Genomic DNA, 20,430 nt, shown 5'->3' with positions numbered 1-20,430 from the left:
TACAAATATCAATAGCATTTGTACACAGACAATGCCATGGCTGAGAAAAAATTTGTAAGTTCCACCTCATTCACAAGAGCTAAAAAGAAAATTTAAATACCTTGGGATAAATTTAACCAAGGATGTGAAAGGTCTCTGCAACAAACATTATAAAACATTAAGGAAAGAAATAGAAGAGGGCAAAAAAAAAAAAATCAAAAAAGCTTCCATGTTCATGGGTTGCAAGAATTAATTATCATCAAAATGTCCATACTACTGAAAGCAATTTACAGATTCAATGTGATCCCAATCAGAATACCAAAGTTCTTCTGAAAACTCTAAATAATGACTCTAAAATTGACAGGGAGTCATAAGACCCTCAGAATAGCTAAAGCAATCTGAAATAAAAATGAAGCTGAGGAGGTCTTAGTAACTGTCTCTTAGAGGCTGAGAACCTTCCAGACTGTGGCAAATATGAACACAAACAACCGTTGCTCCATGTAAAACTCCTGCTACCTCCTTGGGAAACAGCCACAGAAGGCGGGTAGTAGTGCCCTCAGGGCCTGGAGCACCCCTCTTCTGGGAGAGTTGTCGGGGCTCAGAGTCTGCAAGGCAAGAAGTCACGGGAGCAGCTGTGCAGGGAGTGGGGCTTCTGCAGGTGTGTGCTGTCTGCCTCAGGCCTGTGGCTGCCGATGCAATGAGTTTTTCTCTTGGAATTCTCTCTTTTTGGAATACTGACTTACTTGCAAGGCAGAGTGACAGAGAGATGGAGAGACAGACAGGGGAGAGGTGCAGATCTTCCATCTGTTGGTTCAATTCCTAAATGGCTGCCAACAGCCATGTCTGGTTCAGGCTAAAGCCAGGAGCAGGAACTCCAAGCAGATATCCCACATGGGTTTGCAGGGGCCCACGTGTTGGACCACCTTCCGCTGCTTTCCCCGGTGGATTAGCAGGGAGCTGGACGCGACTTGAAACCTGGCATTGCACGTGGTGGCTTCACTTGCCGTGCCACAGCAGTAGCCATTGATTGTTCCTGACAAACAGCTCAGGTTAAACAACAGCAACAGTAACAAAACCAAAATACAAGGTGTGGCTCTGGAAGAGAGACCTGTATCAGGGAAGATAGAAGCAGTCACTCGCAGGAGGATAAGAGAAGACTGAGATCTCCCTTCCCTTCCCTTCCCTTCCCTTCCCTTCCCTTCCCTTCCCTTCCCTTCCCTTCCCTTCCCTTCCCTTCCCTTCCCTTCCCTTCCCTTCCCTTCCCTTCCCTTCCCTTCCCTTCCCTTCCCTTCCCTTCCCTTCCCTTCCCTTCCCTTCCCTTCCCTTCCCTTCCCTTCCCTTCCCTTCCCTTCCCTTCCCTTCCCTTCCCTTCCCTTCCCTTCCCTTCCCTTCCCTTCCCTTCCCTTCCCTTCCCTTCCCTTCCCTTCCCTTCCCTTCCCTTCCCTTCCCTTCCCTTCCCTTCCCTTCCCTTCCCTTCCCTTCCCTTCCCTTCCCTTCCCTTCCCTTCCCTTCCCTTCCCTTCCCTTCCCTTCCCTTCCTTTTCTTTTCTTTTCTTTTCTTTTCTTTTCTTTTCTTTTCTTTTCTTTTCTTTTCTTTTCTTTTCTTTCTTTCTTTCTTTCTTTCTTTCTTTCTTTCTTTTTTAAAGGTTTTATTTATTTGTTTGAGAGGTAGAGTTTCAGACAGTAGGAGGAAGAAGAGTCAGAGAGAGAGGTCTTAGATCTGCTGGTTCACTAGTCAAATGGCTGCAATGGCTGGAGCTGCACCAATCCAAAGCCTGGAGACAGGAGCTTCTTCTGTGTCTCCCATGGCGGTGCAGGGGCCCAAGGACTTGGGCCATCCTCCACTGCTTTCCCAATTCATAGCAGAGAGTGGGATCAGAAGTGGAGCAGCTGGGACCAGAACTGGTGCCCATATGGGATGCTGGCAGTGCAGGCAGAGGATTAACCTGCTGTGCCACAGCACTGGCCCCATCTTTCTGCTCTCTTCCTCCCTCCCCTCCCCTCCCCTCCCCTCCCCTCCCCTCCCCTCCCCTCCTTCCTTCCTTCCTTCCTTCCTTCCTTCCTTCCTTCCTTCCTTCCTTCCTTCCTTCCTTCTTTCCTTCTTTCCTTCTTTCCTTCTTTCCTTCTTTCCTTCCTTCTCCACAGAGCAGGGGGCATGCGCATGAGCTGCACCATGCTTTAGTGCCTTCCTGGGTGATGAGGGAATCTCTGGCCACAGCTCAGGTGGGAATCAGGCAGGGCCAGGTGGGAGGCAGGTGTGCCCTTGGGCAGCTTTGATGAAGGGCACAGCAAGGTGGGAGTGCCCAGGGCGTTGCCGGGGAAGGCTCCGAGGGCCTGGCCGTTGTCCCGATGTTACCTAGGTTGCGTGTGATCCCACGCTACCTTACTCAGCCTCTCCTTGCAGAAACACTCTCTGCACGTCCCTTCTGCTAATGCAGTCCTAGGGTGTTTCTGTCCTCATGGCCTACGGGCAGAGGCTCGCCGAGTTCAGTCCTCCCTGGCACGGTTTCAAAAGCAAATCCTGGGGGGCACAGGTGAAGTTCTAACAGCGCAGGATCCGCACACACACTGCGGAGGACCACTCCCGTGCCCCCGGGCCAGTCTGCCGCTTCTCTGCCTGCCCCTCCAGTCCCTGTCCACTCTGCAGCAAGGGAGTCTTTAGATTCTAGAATATTCCACTCTAAGAGGAACATAGAAACCACTTATAAGCAATGGAGGATGCTGAGCCTGGCTGGAGGGGAAGTCAGGGGCTAGGCTCTGTTGGATTGGCCTGGGGACCCTTTCCCGGGAAAGACTAGGGGGACCCCAGGATCAGGATAAATGCAGCCATTCCATTGTCATCTTCCCTGAATTTGAGCTGCAGTCAGTTGTGAGGGAACACATGTTGAGTTATCACAGAGCACTGGGTGGGGCTGGAACAAGGGGCAGCGGGCCCCCCACACCCTGCCCTAAACCAGCAGGTCCTGGGCTGCCTCTTGCTCTCCTCTTGGCTTCTGTGGGGCCATCAGGGCCGTCTTCCCTTGTAGTAAGCGCCCCAGGAGGAGCGCACGGCACGTCATAAGGCCTGCGGCAGAGGTTACTGTGTGTGTCCAGGAAAAGCATGTCAGAGGTGGTCTATCCTCAGACCTGCTCATGTAGGGAGAACAAGGAAAACTGGCTTTTGAAAACATCCTGCAAATTGTGTCTTGGTCCTGCAGAGGCGAGAAGGCTGGGAGTGCAGGGAGCGGGGTCAGTTCTACGTTCTGCTGAAGCCGCGCAGCCTGGGGGAGTGCAGAGATAGGGCCCCAGGCCCGCGGGCATCCGCGGTAGCACCCAGGGCTGCATGCGTGGCGTCTCCTGCCTGTCCCACGTGCTCACCACCAGGCTCATTTTCAATGCCCTGTGTCTCTGTTTTATTTTTTCATTTAAGCTCTTGAGGCAAATCGGAGAGCTCAGGAGCCTGGCCAGTGATGCTTATTAATTCCCGACTTGCCCCTGTTTGAATTCTTGCTAAGCACAGGCAGGGAGCAGGCCCAGGCCTCTGGCAGTGGCGCCTAATGAGATAACCCTGAGGGCTGATGACCTGATTTGTTTCGGGATTTGACAGTCTGTTAGCTGGTTCAGGCCTCTTGGGAACGGCCATTGCTGTCTCTTCTTGCATCTGTTCCCTGGGATTGAACACATCCTGGTGGAAAAACATACAGTTTCCAACTTAGCATTGGTTAAGCATTTGGCTACCTGGATTTATTCCATCCAGAAGTACCAGAGGCAAGATGTTTGAGTGGTGGGACGCTCGCTGGGTACCTTACAGCACTTAGAGTGTTCCAGGGTGGACTCCGTATCTTATGCATTGGTTGGTTTCAGGGCACCTGAACTTTAGAGCAAGACTGACAGTTCAGAGCATGCATGTTTTCCTTCATTCATCAAGATTACTTAACACGGTGGCAGCGTTAGCTCGTCCTTGGGTGCTGGGTTGGCTTGCACAGGTGGGACACTGTCTGCTTCCACACAAGCTGGCTGTAGCTACCCCACTTCCCTGCCCTTATGGACTGGTGTGTGTGTGCCACGCCGTGTGTGATGGACTGGACTCCTGGGCCGGCGGGTGGCCCTGCTCACAGGTGGGGCGAGTGTGCGTGTGTGGTGCTGACTGGAGCAGTGGCGCCTAAGGAGCTAGCCCTGAGGGCTGGTGCCCTGATTTGTCCTGGGGTTTGGCAGTCTGTTAGCTCGTTCAGGCCTCGGAAACTCAGGCCTCTTTTCTTACAGCTCAGTGTGTTAGCATTTCCAGGAAACATGGTTACATTTTTCTAAGGATTTTCTATAAAGTCTTAATCCCCAAAGAATGATCCTAATATATTTTTTTAAAAGATCTTTATTTATTTGAAAGTCAGATTTATATAGAGAGGGAGAGACAGAGAGTGATCTTCTATCCCCTGGTTCACTCTAGATGACTGTATTACCAGGGCTGGGCCAGGCTAAAGCTAGGAGCCAGAAGTTTCGTCCGGGTCTCCCACATTGGTGCAGGGGCCCTAACCCTTGGACCATCTCCAGTTGCTATTCCCAGGCCATTAGCAGGGCGCTGGAGTGGAATGGAACAGCTGGGACATGGACTAGGATCCATATGGGATGCCAGCATGGCAGACAGCAGTTTTACCTGCTACACCACAAATGCCCAGCTTCTGTTACTATTTTTCATAGGAATCTTTTCTTATTCCTCCAAGCCAGCCCTGCCCATCTTTCTGAGAGCCCTTAGGCTACGGAGAGAAGGAAGAAAGAGCTGCAAGGTGGTGAGCGGGGACCCCGGAGAGGTGTGGAAAGGGCAGGAACAAACGGCTTCAAAGTTTGCTTCTAGGCTTCTGAGCGCTTAGTGTTTCGTTAGCTCTCTGTTCTCCGGCATCTGCGTTCCATCTGGGGCATGTGATGCTTTGGGCTTTAATTTATGATCTGAAGGTATCTTACATCTTCTTGGGGACAGAACAAGTATTTTGAATGTTAAACTGATTGTGCCTCTTTCTGACTTGGTGTTACTCCGTATTGCAGAAATGCGGTGTGGGAGCAGTGGTATCCGAGGCAGGGTTACAGCCTGTCTGGCCGTCTCCTGTCTCTCAAACAGGGGCCCTTTGCATGCTGAATAAAGGGACGCAAAAGACTTAGCCCCCAGCCTGTTGCTCAGCGTCTGCTTGTGTCCAAGCACTTGTTGTAACACTCCCCTCTCTGAGACTCCCTTAGTCTGCTCGGCGATTTAACAGTTAGCCTCTTCGAGCTTCATGCGGACTGTCACTTTGGGAAATGAGGAGGGACTGTTTTCTGGAAAGAAATCAGAGTGAGCTACAAACTCGGGGCCAGAGGTTTTACGAATTTGAAACGTGTTACATTATCATTTTATTAAATTCCTGCACTTTGTGGTTTTCCTGTGTAATTGTATACACAGTTCAGGAATGTCCTCTATCATCGGTCAGAGTGGTAGCCCGCCGTGACAGGTGGAGGGCTGATTGTAGAGCCTATAAAGTCTGAAAGGAATTCTTTTTCTTAAAATTTCTTAAAATTATTGAAATATTACTGTTCTTGAAATAACTACATCTACTTTAATGTGTAGGTATATTTACTCAGTCCCTAGTCTCTGCATGCAGATAGATTTTCTGTAATGTAAATTTGGGTTATGTCGTATCTACTATTATGTAAAAAGAGTTTAAGAAACTTAGCAGATAAACTTTTCTATGTAGTTAAATATCCTGCTATACCACAATATCTAACAGTTGTAATAATATGACTGTCCTATGGGCGGATCATAATTAAGCTAACCAATCATATTTTCTTGACAAGATTGCCTTTAATTATCCTGTTAAGTAAAAAAATTATGTCACTATCAAACCGAAGAAACTGTGTTAATGTGGTTTTTCTGACAATTATGGTGTCTGTTTGTCAGATAGTTTGGATATGTAGCCGCAGTGAATCACTGTTCAGGGATCACTGCCCAAGAGCTCAGGATCATCTTCTCAATTTTTCTATCTACTCCAAAGGGATCAGCTACTCACAAGGCCAACCCTTTCCTCCTCCTGAGCGCCTCCCGTCGTTTCATACTTTCTAACAGTTACCATTTTGATGCCCAACTTGCCGTGATTACCAGGACATGTGAATTCCATCATGTCTTACTCCGCATCTGTAGTCTTTGTCCAACATGTAAGCCTCTAGGTTACAAGACAGCGCTGTGCTTTCTCCTTAGTCCTGTTCCCATGTTGCCTGGTTTTTGTCATCGCAAATGATAATTAAGACGGTGTCATGGTTGGACAAACAGGTCAGTGGAACAGATCCAAGGGTCTACGAACAGACCTGCGCCTGTGCAGACAGCTGATGACCACAGAGATAATAAAATGAGTTTTTCCACATGAAGAAGCAAAGGGGGATTACCCTGTGGATGTTGGCCCGTTTTACATTTGGATGACATGTGCTTGTCAGTTCCCGTCACCACTCAGGGTTGCTGACAAGTGTGCCTGTCTTCAGATCTTCTGCAGAATGTTTGTAGCTGGATGCTAAGGATTTGGTTAGATTTCTGTCAATTACTCTTAGGAAGATTACTTAGGAAATACTGCTGGCCATGGTTGAAAAAACTGGTTCTGGTGCTTACGCTTAAGGACTTTTGCTACGTTGGACAGTTTCAACTCTTCTTTGTGTTGGAACATGTTTGAGATCTTCCTCTGTTGGTTCCAAGGGAAGTCCTAGTTAATGAGTCACCTATACGTTTTGTCTAACAGTTGTATCTTTTTCAACATCCCCTCTACAGACAAAAAAAGTAGCCCAGTGTTGCTGAGTATGTAAACTAAAGGGATTATAAAGTATGAACTATGACTGTTTTTTATTTTTCTATGTAAATGTTCATAGAGGCATGCTGGTTTGTCTAAGCACGCTGAGAAACGTGTTGGTTTATAGGAACCTCCCATCAATACCAGCAAGCATGTTTAACCCCTCTTGGTTTAATCCATACGGACATTTTGGTGGATGTAGAAGCAAACCGAGCCAAAAGCATTCTCAGGGGTGATTTTTATCGTCCCATATTCTCAAATTTGCTCTCATTCAACCAAATGAGGAAGTTGATGCCAGTTTGTCCAGATTCTTGGGACAAAAACCTAGCCTACCTGGGTTTTAATATGCATGAGGTTAATTTTTATCTGGCAAATCTACTCCGTAGTTCACCTTGTAAAATAATTGTGAACATGGGAGAATTGTTCAGAATCTAATTAGCCTGGTGAGTGTGTGAAATCAGGGGGCGCCCAGAGGAAAAGCCTCCTTAGGGAGGAACCCCCTGCCTTTGTGAGGCAGTGGGGAACACAACCTCTAGGTTCTCGCCAGGTTCCTCTTTTGGGCATCCCAGCCAATATACTAGTTTAAATCGAATTATTCATGAGGGAATGGTTTATAAACTATATAACATTGCATTAATATTCTGCGTATTAACTTGAGAAACATCTCTAGTTGGAAAGCATCCTGGACACATTTCTCTTAATAACTATGAGAAGTGTCACTTTCTTTGTGAGGATGTATGTATCTCCCCGTTAGGGAAGGGCTGTGTCACTTTTGTTCTAGTTTTGTGCGGGTTTCTAGGCAATTTTGAGGTAGTGATCCCTAGCCTGAATTCCCAAAGCAATTATTCCTGCCTTGTTATCACACAGCCTTTGTTCTACTGTCTTTTGTGCTAATGGTTTATTACATCTTTTATTAAAAACATCAAATACTGCCGGGTAGCAAGGAAATACATGAAGATAAATGAAAAATTAAGTTGAGCATATGAGAAAGGTTGCCTCATTACCTAATTCTGACCTATCCAAATGGCAGTTTCATAAGGTTTAACAGAAGAGTGAGCAAATGAAGATGTTGGCTGTAATTACTCAATTCCTTTTTCCAAAGACGTTCTTTACCACCGTCTTCAGGAAAATGTGCATCTGAATGAGGAGAGCATTTTCAGATGAGAAATATGCCCACTCCCCTACAGGAATCCTCTTCTCCCTTAAAAGTTACCGATGGCCACTGGAAGTGGAAAAGGAACTTCAACAGCATTTCTCTAGGAAGCTTCAGCTTTCTGTCAACTGGAAGCTTTTGATTCTCATCACTCTTGTCGCACAACAACCAAAATGGCCTCAGAAACTCCTACAACCTGATTTTATTTTATTTTATTTTTTTTTAATTTTTCTCTTTTTTTTTATCTTTTATTTAATGAATATAAATTTCCAAAGTACGACTCATGGGTTACAATGGCTTCCCCCCCCATACCATCCCTCCCACCCACAACCCTCCCCTTTCCCACTCCCTCTCCCCTTCCATTCACATCAAGATTCATTTTCGATTATCTTAATATACAGAAGATCAGCTTAGTATACCTTAAGTAAGGATTTCAACAGTTTGCTCCCACACAGAAACATAAAGTGAAAAATAATAGATGATTTTTTTTTAATGATGATGAAATCAGATCAGACCTATTGTCATGTTTAATCCCAGTGAGAGTCAAGTTGGGAATTGATAATTTCTTTTTTTTTTTTTTTACAGAAGATCAGTGAAGATCAGTTTAGTGTACATTAAGTAAAGATTTCAATCGTTTGCACCCCCATAGAAACACAAAGTGAAATATACTGTTTGAGTACTCGTTATAGCATTAAGCCTCAGTGTACAGCACATTAAGGACAGAGATCCTACATGAGGAGTAAGTGCACAGTGACTCCTGTTGTTGACTTTACAAATTGACACTCCTGTTTATGGCATCAGTAATCTCCCTATGCACCAGTCATGAGTTTCCAAGGCTATGGAAACCCCTTGAGTTCTCCGACTCTTATCTTGTTTAGACACGGTCATAGTCAAAGTGGAGGTTCTCTCCTCCCTTCAGAGAAAGGCACCTCCCTCTTTGAAGACCTGTTCTTTCCACTGGGATCTCACTCACAGAGATCTTTTTGCCAGAGTGTCTTGGCTTTCCATGCCTGGAATACTCTCATGGGCTTTTTAGCCAGATCCGAGTGCCTTTAGGGCTGATTCTGAGGCCAGAGTGCTATTTAGGACATCCGCCATTCTATGAGTCTGCTGAGTATCTCACTTCCCATGTTGGATCACTCTCCCCTTTATTTATTCTATCGGTTAGTGTTAGCAGATACTAGACTTGTTTATGTGCTCCCTTTGACTCTTAGTCCTTTCATTATGATCAATTGTGAACTGAAATTGATCACTTGGAATAGTGAGATGCATTGGCACATGCCACCTTGATGGGATTGAATTGGAATCCCCTGGTATGTTTCCAACTCTACCAATTGGGGCAAGTCAGCCCGAGCATGCCCCAAATTATACATCTCTTCCCTCTCTTATTCCCACTCTTATGTTTAACAGGGGTCACATTTCAGTTAATTTTCAACACTTAAGAATAACTGTGTGATAATTACAGAATTAAACCAGTCATATTAAGTAGAACAGACAAAAAAAATACTATGAGGGATAATGTATTAAGTTGTCCATTAGCAGTCAGGGCTATGCTGATCAAGTCACCATTTCTCATAGTGTCCATTTCACTTCAGGAGGTTTCCTTTTTGGTGTTCAGTCAGTTGTCACCGATCAGGGAGAACATATGGTATTTGTCCCTTTGGGACTGGCTTACTTCACTCAGCATGATGTGTTCCAGATTCCTCCATTTTGTTGCAAATGACTGGATTTCGTTGTTTCTTACTGCGGTATAGTATTCTAACGAATACATATCCCATAATTTCTTTATCCAGTCTACCATTGATGGGCATTTAGGTTGGTTCCAGGTCTTGGCTATTGTGAATTGTGCTGCAATAAACATTAGGGTGCAGACCGCTTTTTTGTTTATCAATTTAAACTCCTTTGGGTAAATTCCAAGGAGTGGGATGGCTGGGTCGAACGGTAGGGTTATATTCAGGTTTCTGAGGAATCTCCAGACTGACTTCCATAGTGGCTTGACCAGTTTGCATTCCCACCAACAGTGGGTTAGTGTCCCTTTTTCCCCACATCCTCTCCAGCATCTGTTGTTGGTAGATTTCTGTATGTGAGCCATTCTAACCGGGGTGAGGTGAAACCTCATTGTGCTTTTGATTTGCATTTCCCTGATTACTAGTGACCTTGAACATTTTTTCATGTGCCTGTTGGCCATTTGGATTTCCTCTTTTGAAAAATGTCTATTGAAGTCCTTGGCCCATCTCTTAAGTGGGTTGTTGGTTTTGTTTTTGTGGAGTTTCTTGATCTCTTTGTAGATTCTGGTTATTAACCCTTTGTCTGTTGCATAGTTTGCAAATATTTTTTCCCATTCTGTCGGTTGTCTCTTCACTCTCCTGACTGTTTCTTTTGCAGTACAGAAACTTCTCAATTTGATGCAATCCCAATAGTTGATTTTGGCTTTGACTGCCTGTGCCTCCTGGGTCTTTTCCAGAAACTCTTTGCCTGTGCCAATATCTTGAAGGGTTTCTCCAATGTTCTCTAATAACTTAATGGTGTCAGGACGTAGATTTAGGTCTTTAATCCACGTTGAGTGGATTTTTGTGTAAGGTGTAAGGTAGGGGTCTTGCTTCATGCTTCTGCACGTGGAAATCCAGTTTTCCCAGCACCATTTATTGAATAGACTGTCCTTGCTCCAGGAATTAGTTTTAGATCCTTGATCAAATATAAGTTGGCTGTAGATGTTTGGATTGATTTCTGGTGTTTCAATTCTGTTCCATTGGTCTATCCATCTGTTTCTGTACCAGTACCATGCTGTTTTGATTACAACTGCCCTGTAGTATGTCCTGAAATCTGGTATTGTGTTGCCTCCGGCTTTGTACAACCTGATTTTAATACTATTCATGATAATAATTACATGAATCAAAGGTCTGTTTTTATCTCCTTCTGGGTGGAAATAAACCCTGCGTTTCTTTAGGTCTGGAGGCAATCTTCTCTAGGCTTTCCGACGATGGTATGACTGTACACTGGGAAGTGCTGTTAGCCTTGTCCTTTCTAATGTGTGAAACAGTATCATCTACTTCATTCACATAACTTACGTAAAACAACAACAGCCATTGTTCAGTCCAAATTATGGCATCTGGAGTCAATTCCAAATGCCAGCCTGAGTTCTGGTGTCTGAAGCTTGTCTCTGTGTGCTCATGGAATCTGCTTTGGACAGCAAGTCTTACAGAAGAACACATGTTTAGGTACCTTATTCCAGAATTAGGAGGAAGTTAGTATTTGCTGCAGAAAATGTAACAAAAGTGAGTTTGACAGTCTGAAAGAACAGTGACACCAGATTATCCTTCCATCTTTTAAAACTTCTTCCATGGCCAGCACCGTGGCTCACTTGGTTAATCCTCCGCCTGTGGCGCCAGCAACCTGGGTTCTAGTCCCAGTTGGGGTGCCGGATTCTGTCCTGGTTGCTCCTCTTCCAGTCCAGCTCTCTGGTGTGGCCCAGGAGGGCAGTGGAGGATGGCCCTGGTCCTTGGGCCCTGCACCCCATGGGAGACCAAGAGAAGCACCTGGCTCCTGGCTTCAGATCGGCTCAGCGTGCCGGACATGGCAGCCATTTGGGGAGTGAGCCAATTGAAGGAAGACCTTTCTCTCTCTCTCTCTCTCACTGTCTAACTCTGCCTGTCAAAAACAAACAAACACACAAAAAACAACTTCTTCCTGCTGTGTTCTTTGATGAAATCTAGGGGATTGGTGACTTGTCATGAAGCATTTCCATTGCTAAATGGTGAGTCGGGGCATGCTATAACTGCTGTGTACAGTACATACATGAAGATTTTTTTAAAAAGATTTTTTATTTGAAAGGGGGAGTTACAGAGAGGACGAGAGGCAGAGAGAGATCTTTCATCCGCTGATTCACTCCCCAGATGACCGCAATGCCTGGGGCTGGGCCAGGCTGAAGCCAGAAGCCAGGAACTTCTTCCGCATCTCCCATGTGGCTGCAAGGACCCAAGCACTTGGGCCATCTTCTGCTGCTTTCCTGGGCACATTTAGCAGGGACCTGGATCCGAAGTGGAGCAGCTGGCTCTCAAAGCTGCACCCGTATGGGATGCTGGCGTTGCAGGAGGAGGCTTAACCCGCTATGCCACAACACCGGCCTGTATAGCTGAAGTTTTTTAGGTGAAGTTGATCCCTGCCCGGTGATGGTTGGTGTCATTCAGAAAAAGTACTATCCATTAAATATTTATGAAAATGCTCTAGAGAGGATTAGACAAGCTAGCACTGCAGATGGCTCCTGTGTAGCTTCCAGCCAAATGGCCAATATTGGTTTCTAGACAAGTGACACTGAGATGGCAGATAAAAGTTAGTAAGTGATTAAATAACAAGATGCATTTATTTACAAGGAAATGCCTGCGAGCTCATTACTGCAAAGAGGTTCCAATCCCCCTGGGCTGCATATTGTTCCATTTTGAGACAGAAGTGCTTTTTGGAGGTTCATTTCCTTTGGAGGTCTTCCACGGCTGTGGCTGCATCCTGCTCTTTGAGCACATGAACCCATGCATGCGGGTGCACACCCACACACATTGTTCTAAAAGTTCCCTCACCGCAGTGTGTTATGCCACTGTTAGCAGAGGAAGGTTCAGGAAGCAAATGTTTAGCCATGATGATTTGGTGTTTACCTGGACCATGTCAGTAATATTCCCCTCTATTGAGAGGCATCCACGTTTCTCAGAGGTCGCCACCCCATAAAAGCTGACGGACGGATGGGCTGACAAAGCCTCCCAGGCCTGGGCTGGGGCCGTGTGAGCTCCGTGCCTGGAAACAATAAAGCAGCAGTTTTCTGAGAGATCTACCTGCACAAGAGCCAGGGACATAAAAGCCTGGTGCGGTTTCCCACCCCAAGCGTGCTCTGCGCTCGCTCCCCAGAGGGGCCTGGGAGGACTGCACGCTGTCAGGTTAATTGAGGGTGACGTGGAATGGAACTCAGCGGCCACGCTGTGATGGCTGCGAGGGGGAGACCGGCGTGGGGGGCGGGGATCAGAGGAGCCGGCTCCAGCCTGGCCAGGGTGGAGGCTCCGGGTCGGAGACCACAGGAGCAGAGGCTGCGGGGTGAGCCGAGGGCAGCTCTTGTCTCTGGGCTGCTGGCCGGAGGCAGCCGCCGACACTGACACGCAGGGGTCTGGCTCCCGCATCTGGTGGAAGTGAGGGGAGGCTTCTGCTCGCTGGGGTCCTGCAGACTGGGCCAGGCTGTCTGACACTCACGGTGGACACGCTCAGAGGGCTGTACCCTGAAACTGGCCCCTGTACGTCTCAGAGTAGGAGGACTGCACCCTGGCCCCCGTCTTTTGGAGAGCTGCAGAGCGAGGAGGCCTGCACTGAAGTGATGGGGAGGGTCCTGCCTGCGGGATCCTGGTTCTGTAAGTCAGACGTGGACTAGGGATCTCTTCACCTTGACCTTGAGCTCTCTGTTTCTGTCCACAACCTGTTTTTAATTTAAAACACACAGAACAGTGACAGTTCTGTCTCTCCTTCGGCAAACTAAACTTCGGCATGAGTATTTTATGTTCATGTTGATGCAGTAATCCTTACCTCTCCCAGATGTGAAATAACCATAAATTTTAAGTAAGCACTCGGGGTGACTGAAAAAAATAATGATGAAGTAATTGACTTTAATGGAATTTTAGGTTTACATATTAGACCGGGTCCTACCTCAAAACACCCTATTTTTTTTCAGAAATTTTAAAATAACAAAACATGATCCCTACACACAGAGTCAACACGTGTGGCTGCTCAAATAGAGACAGCATTGCTTATGGTGGCCAGAACATCACGAAGCCACGGAGCGGAAGCTTCCCCTGTCCTCATTGCAAAGGACAGTCAGGCACTTCGCCCAGAAAGCGTGAGGTCCCCCGATCTTGGGACACAGTAGGGAGACTTTTTCATGCCTAGACGCAAGCAGGTGAAGGAGAGAGACACGCTGGTCTGTTTTCTAGTTGTGCTTCTTGACTGCTGGAGACCCACCTCTTGCAGTCCTAGGAGGTGGGGCCTTTAGCAGGGTGGTCCCTGGGCTCCCAGGAAATGAATCCACAGTGTTGTATCCTAGGAGGCCTCAGTGGGTGCAGTGGCCAAGCCACGTGGGTGTCTTGGGCAGCAAGACTGCCTTGAGTCGGACTTGAGCGTGCTCACCAGGTGTCCTGGGTGGGGTGGGGGGAGCCATCATGGGGACTTGGGGCCAGAGACTGTGTTCCTCTGTCAGTATTCCTGAATCACATCTATGTCCCCCACGTTTTTGTACAAGAGGACATCAACTCCAGTGCGTGCACACGTAAGATGATTTGGAAAAATGAAGAAATGTGATGAGGCTTGCAGCCGCGTAGTGAAGAGCCAGTGTATACAGCGTAATGGGAGTGGGCAGCTTTGTTCCCAGCTCCCTCCCTCCACAGTGAAAAGGGCTGTTTGTTGAGTAATGAGCAGCCCGCGCTGGGGAAGCCCAGCAGGAGTGGCCACTAATAGGAAACCAGCGAGGGCAAGCGCTGCACGTTGAAGTCCAAATGCCGACTTTGTTGAGACTCATTAGGATTTGCCTATGGACTGACGCAGGTGGCACACTGTAGCCAGCAGCAGGCTGTCCATCATCCGCTTTCCGGAAATGCTGAAGGGGGAAGTGCTTTGAGGCTTGGTTGGGTCCAGCTTCAGAAAACTTGTCATCAGCTTGAGGCCAGAGGTGAAGACCCAATTCCGCCAGCGCCGCAGCTCACTAGGCTAGTCTTCCACCTGCGGCGCCGGCACACCGGGTTCTAGTCCTGGTCAGGGCGCCGGATTCTGTCCCAGTTGCCCCTCTTCCAGGCCAGCTCTCTGCTGTGGCCCAAGTGCTTGGGCCCTGCACCCACATGGGAGACCAGGAGGAAGCACCTGGCTCCTGGCTTCGGATCAGCGTGGTGCGCTGGCCGCAGTTGCCACTGAGGGGTGAACCAACGGTAAAGGAAGACCTTTCTCTCTGTGTCTCTCTCTCACTGTCCACTCTGCCTGTAAAAAAAAAAAAAAAAAAAAAAAAAAAAAAAAAAAAAAAAACCAGTTCCAGGGACTTTTCAGGAATACTCTTGGTCTCCACCCCTGGGTCTGGACTCACACCACTGGCCTTGACCTCATTCCTGGCCACCGAGCAGCAGAAGGAAGGAATACCAGCAGTGGCTCCTTGGGTAGGCACGAGTGGGAAGCTCACCTGGGGCATCTTCCCAGCCCGAGTAGAAGGCAGAGTGCAGGCTCAGGTCCGGGAAGAAGCACAGCAGACCTCCACGGCGCTGGTGGGGTCGGGACCTTCGGGAAGCCTGTGGGCATGGATGTTTGTGCAGAGCGCGGCGCTGACTCGGTGGCTCCATGCCCCTCGTCTGTCTGAACTTCTGGCGTCTCCCCCAGGCCTCTGCTGGAGGTGGCACTTTCTGGACTGAGTGCTCCCTTGCAGTGCGTTTGGGATGGCGATTCGTGGTCTAAACACATGAGTGAGCATTTCGCTGCGCTGCCTCTCATTTGCTGGCATCGCTGACAGCTCTGCTCCCCTGCCTCCGGTCAGGCATTCCCCTTCATCTCTGCACTTTATTAACGACCCAGTCGCTCCCATGGCTCCCATTTTCGGTTCATCAGTGAAGATGTCACAGTTGGGACTGGACCCAAGACCAGTCCCATGGCTCACTGCTCCCTGGGGAGAGGGTGGGGGCTATTTTCCACTCTCTTTCAGACTCCATGATTGCAAGCCAGTTATAACATATTTTTTGCTAACTCACTTTGAAACATTTTTAGGGATGTTTTAAATGTTAGAGTTTGCCCCAGACTCGCCTTTCTGGGGAACAAGGACAGATGATCCCATGCTCCAGGACGCAAGGTGCGACTCCCTGAAATTCTGCCTCCGCTCGGAGCAGGCCCATGTGCTGTCTGCTGTCTGTGGAGGAACAGACCCTGTCCTGCAGCCCTCTTGGCTCTCTGCGCCTTCCCGCACTGGCATTGCCTCGGAAGTGCCCCTCCCACTCTCAAGCTGATTGGACTTCGGCCTCCCTTCTTGGCCAGCCCTCGGGGTGTCCTGTGGATGCTGGGCTGTCACATGGCTGGGACTCTTACGCAGACTAACATTCGGCTCTGGACAAGCCAAAGCTTCCATGGATTGAAGAGCAGGGATTTTTCCTGGCCTTTCCTTGCCTGCTTTTACTCACTCTCAGGATAAATATGGGTTTAGTTTTGTGGCTTAAATCAAAGGAAATAATCCATGAGATGAGGTTGATTTTCTTGTCTGGGTACAGGCCAGCCTCATCACCACTTTTTCGTCTTTGCCATGTAGTTTCCTTTGATAAGACCACTGGAAATGACCTTGTTCCTTTTACTGAAATACTTGTTCAAGAGCTTGGTTTGGGAGAGGGCAGCGTTGTGGTGCAGTGGGTTAAGCCACTGTCTGAGATGTTGGCATTCCCTTTGGGTGCTGGTTTTAGACCCTGCTGCCCCACTTCCAATCCTGCTGCATGCCAGTGGACCTAGGAAAGCAGGAGAAAATAGCCCAAGGAATTAGACCCTGTACCCATGTAGGACACCCAGACGGAGCTCCTGTCTCTCAGCACTGCATTCATTTGGGAAGTGAATCTGTGAATGGAAGAACTCTCAACCTCTTGCTTTCTTTTTCTTTTTTTCTTCCTTCCTTCCTTCCTTCCTTCCTTCCTTCCTTCCTTCCTTCCTTCCTTCCTCTTTGTTTTTGTAACTCTGCCTTTCAAATAAATAATTTTTAAAAGCCTAGCATAGAGGTACATAATGTGTAAAATAAACATTTGGACAGAAGCTTACATAAACAAGAAAAAAACTTGTTAAATAATGTAACTAAAATTCTTTATTTTAGAATAATTTCCTTTAACATCTAAAAACATTATTTATACAGCATACTCATATATACCAGGTTAAGATATGTTCTTCCCAAACTATAAAATTCAGGGGTGTTTAAAATCTCTTTGGGAAAGATTTCTCCCCTGCTTAGAGCCCAAACTGGAGATGGATCTCCCATTAGCCAAAGGTTATGGCATTTCCTGAGCAAAACTATTCAACATAGTTAGCAGGCAGTATAATCTCTCGGCACGATTGTACCATGTGGGGTGTCCTGTGTGATCAGTAAACCATTCTAGGGTGTAAATAATCTCTGCCATGATCACCTGGTATGCCTGCTCTAGTTACAGTGGTTCTTAGTGTAAATGCTAAGTAGTATAGCGTAGTTTAATATGGGGTCGTATATGATAACATATAGATAATTTGTTTGCTATAGCATGTAACACCATATATGTTAACGTGGTGTATTGTGCTATCATGTGATGTAGTGTTGCGTAGAATAGTACGGCATGGTGAAGTGCACCGTTACGTGGTGCAGTGTAGCGTGGCGAGTCTGGTGTGGATCCACATGTAGTTTGGTACAGTGGAGAGCTGCATAGCAGCTGCATAGCAGAGAAGTTAGAATAGTGCCTTTGGAATCACAGTGCTGGTTCCTGATCCTTGTCCCACCACACACTGGGCATATGTTACGGAACATTTTACTTAGTGTGTCTGAGACCTCGTTTCATCATTGAAAAATGAGGATTAAAAGCACTGATCACGTGTTGTGAAGACTATGAAGATAATGTAAGTGAGGAGCAGGAGCCCTGGTCGTATGCCCTCAGTAAGTATTCTGCTTGTTGTGTGTCTCACTGATGGTGGGCTGAGTGACAAAGATCCCAGCTTTAAGACCAGTATTTTCCAGAAGTATCTAGTGGGCATTAGCCAGGGCATTACTCAGGAGTGGCTGGTTGTTGCCTTTTCAGCTCTTGACACCAGAGTCCCAAATGAAACCCCAAATCAGTTACTGAATTTGCAAAGACAGAGATGTCCCCTGAAGCCTTTATTGTGGTGCGGTGGTTAAGTTGCTGCCTGCGATGCTGGCATCCTGTATGGGTGCTGGTTCCAGTCCTAGCTGGTCCGCTGCTAATCCAACCCCCTTCTAATGGCTGGGGGGGGGGGCAGCAGAAGATGGCCCAAGTACTTGAGCCCCTGCCACCTATGTGGGAGACCTGGATGGAGTTCTGGCTCCTGGCTTTGGCCTGGCCCTCCCAACCCTGGCTGTTGTGGCTATTTGGGGAGTGAACCAGCAGATAAAGATCTGTTTCCCTCTCTCTCCCCCCGTCTCCCTCTCACTGTGTAACTCTATCTTCAGAATAAATAGATAAATCTTAAACAAAAAACAAAGATGTCCCTGGAGAATGTGGAACTATCAAGTCCTTGTTCTCCTTATGACCAAGAAGATAAGAGTTTTAAGGTGATTCGTAAATGAGAAACAGCTGCAGTCCCTTCTGTCTGGGGAAAACCAACTTTAACACTATAAACACACGCATCTGTTTTGTGTTTTTTCCTTTCCAAAACTGCCCCCCCCCTCAAAAAAAAAAATAAAAGATCAAGATGAGCTAAGAGATTTGTAGAATCAGAACTGAAATGAAAACCCATGGGAAAATATCATAGCAATCAAATGTTTAAGACGGAGTATAAAAGCAAAGTTGACACACATTTCTCTTTTAAAGATTGATTGATTCATTCATTTGAAAGGCAGAGTTCCAGAGAGATTTTCTATCCACCCAAATGGTCTCAGTGACCAGGGCAAGGCCAGAAGCTCCACTCAGATCCCCCTTGTGGGCAGCAGGGACTCAAACAGTCAACCCATCCTCTGCTGCCTTCCTAGGCCATTAGCAGGGATCTGGATCAGAGTGGGAGCAGCTGGGGCATGAACCAGCATCCATATAATATAGGATGCCAGCCTCATAGGCCCCATCTGGCCTGCTGCACCGCCATGCCGGCCCTGCCCATCTGTTTCTGAATTAACTGTTAATGATGGCTTATCCCTGCGTGACTCTGCTGTGTTTCAGATTGAGAAGGGCTTGGCGAAGGTGCTTGTATATGGAACCGCGGAAATCTGGGCCTCCCTGGGAGGGAAGTTTTCCCCAAAGGAACTCAGGGCTCAAGGGGATGTAGATCTTGGTTGCAAAAGAGAAAACAGTAAGTGTTATAAATTTATGGTCAATTTAACTGAAAAAATGAGAGGTATTGAGACGTGCATGGAGATGGGGATCAGTAGACTGAATGTGGTGCCTGATTTGACATTGTCTGGTGTTGGGACCCCGGGAATGCTTCTGGGTCACTGTTTCCACACCTGTTTGATGGAGAAAATATCACTGGTCTCCTATCATCCAGAGGAATTGTGATGATCCACTAAGGCCAGGCTGTGAAACTATTTTGAGAAACAAAAAATGCTGCGTGCTGGGTTCATTGTCCTTACTAAACAGAGGAGGACAGAGGTGCAGGGAGTCAGTGGGAAAGGCACAGGTGTTGGGATGGGACAGCCCTGGGTTGTTGCCTCTCCTCTGAGTGACTTGGAGGCCATGGAAGGTCGCTTAAGTTTTATTGGCCTCAGTGTCCCCATATGCAGGAATGGATTTACTGCCTGTGCTTCTTGACTTACCATGGGTTATTCCGCAACAAACCCATCTTACATTGGAAGTGTCGTAGGTTGAAAATGCATTTAGGGAGCTGGTGCATGGAACATGCCAGCTCAGCAGCTCAGAGCGCTGTAGGGCATGGGTGGTTTCCCCTCTGCCTTGGGGCTGTGCTCTGCCCGGCACCCCAGGGTGGGGTGGACCGCAGTGCCAGCCTAGCACAAGAGCCAAGCTCACCGCTCCAAGCACAGGTGTTACCCAGTGCCTGTGCTTTCTCATCGTTGGGACTCCCTCCTGCCTCCTGCCTCCTGATTTGAAGCAGATTAAGTCAAGGTTGTCAGCAACCCCTCCACATTGTTTTAAGGATTAGGAAAGATATTATCTTTTTTCATAATAAAAATACTTGTATTTGGAGAGGCTAAATAGCCAGCTCAGGTTTTGTGAGCTGTGTAACAGCAGATGTGGTGCTCCTGCTGCCATTTTCTTGGTCACATTACTTAACAACTTGATGCAGAAATATTAATAGTCCTAGACTTTGAAAAATACCCATTTTAACTCAAATATAATGACTACAGCTCCCATAAAAACAATGAAACAGACTTTATAATTTAACACTGAGAAACAGTAAGAAACTCAGGGTACTTTAGAGGTTTTTTTTATTCCCATATTGAACAATTTTCTGGCAGGCACATTTCAACTAAGCCTGTTCTTTTTCTATAGATCAAGTTTTCCAATGTCAGAAAGAATTAAAATTTTACAGAAGGCGATCAGATTCAAATAGCTTTGACTTTAAAGCTCGTTAAATCAGCAAAGTAACCCATGTGCTTGCTTTTGAGATGATTCCCTTTATTGTCTGAGAAGTTCTTGGCAGTGGAGGAATGGTGGGAAGCCGAGAGATGCACACAGAAACGCGTGCATACCCGTTGTAAGAGAACTCTTGCCATGACCAAACATTTAAAAGATACAGTTAGTGCTGCCTCTTTGTTCCTAACACTGCAAATCTTTCAGCACCGTGAAGTGTTTTCATGAACATAACTTTCTACTTTTTGATTGATAATTCACATATGATAAAGTGT

This window comes from Oryctolagus cuniculus, chromosome 9, assembly GCF_964237555.1.
Source record: "Oryctolagus cuniculus chromosome 9, mOryCun1.1, whole genome shotgun sequence".
Classification (NCBI taxonomy): domain Eukaryota; kingdom Metazoa; phylum Chordata; class Mammalia; order Lagomorpha; family Leporidae; genus Oryctolagus; species Oryctolagus cuniculus.
The sequence above is the reverse complement of the archived record's forward strand: the minus strand, read 5'-3'. Positions refer to the sequence as shown.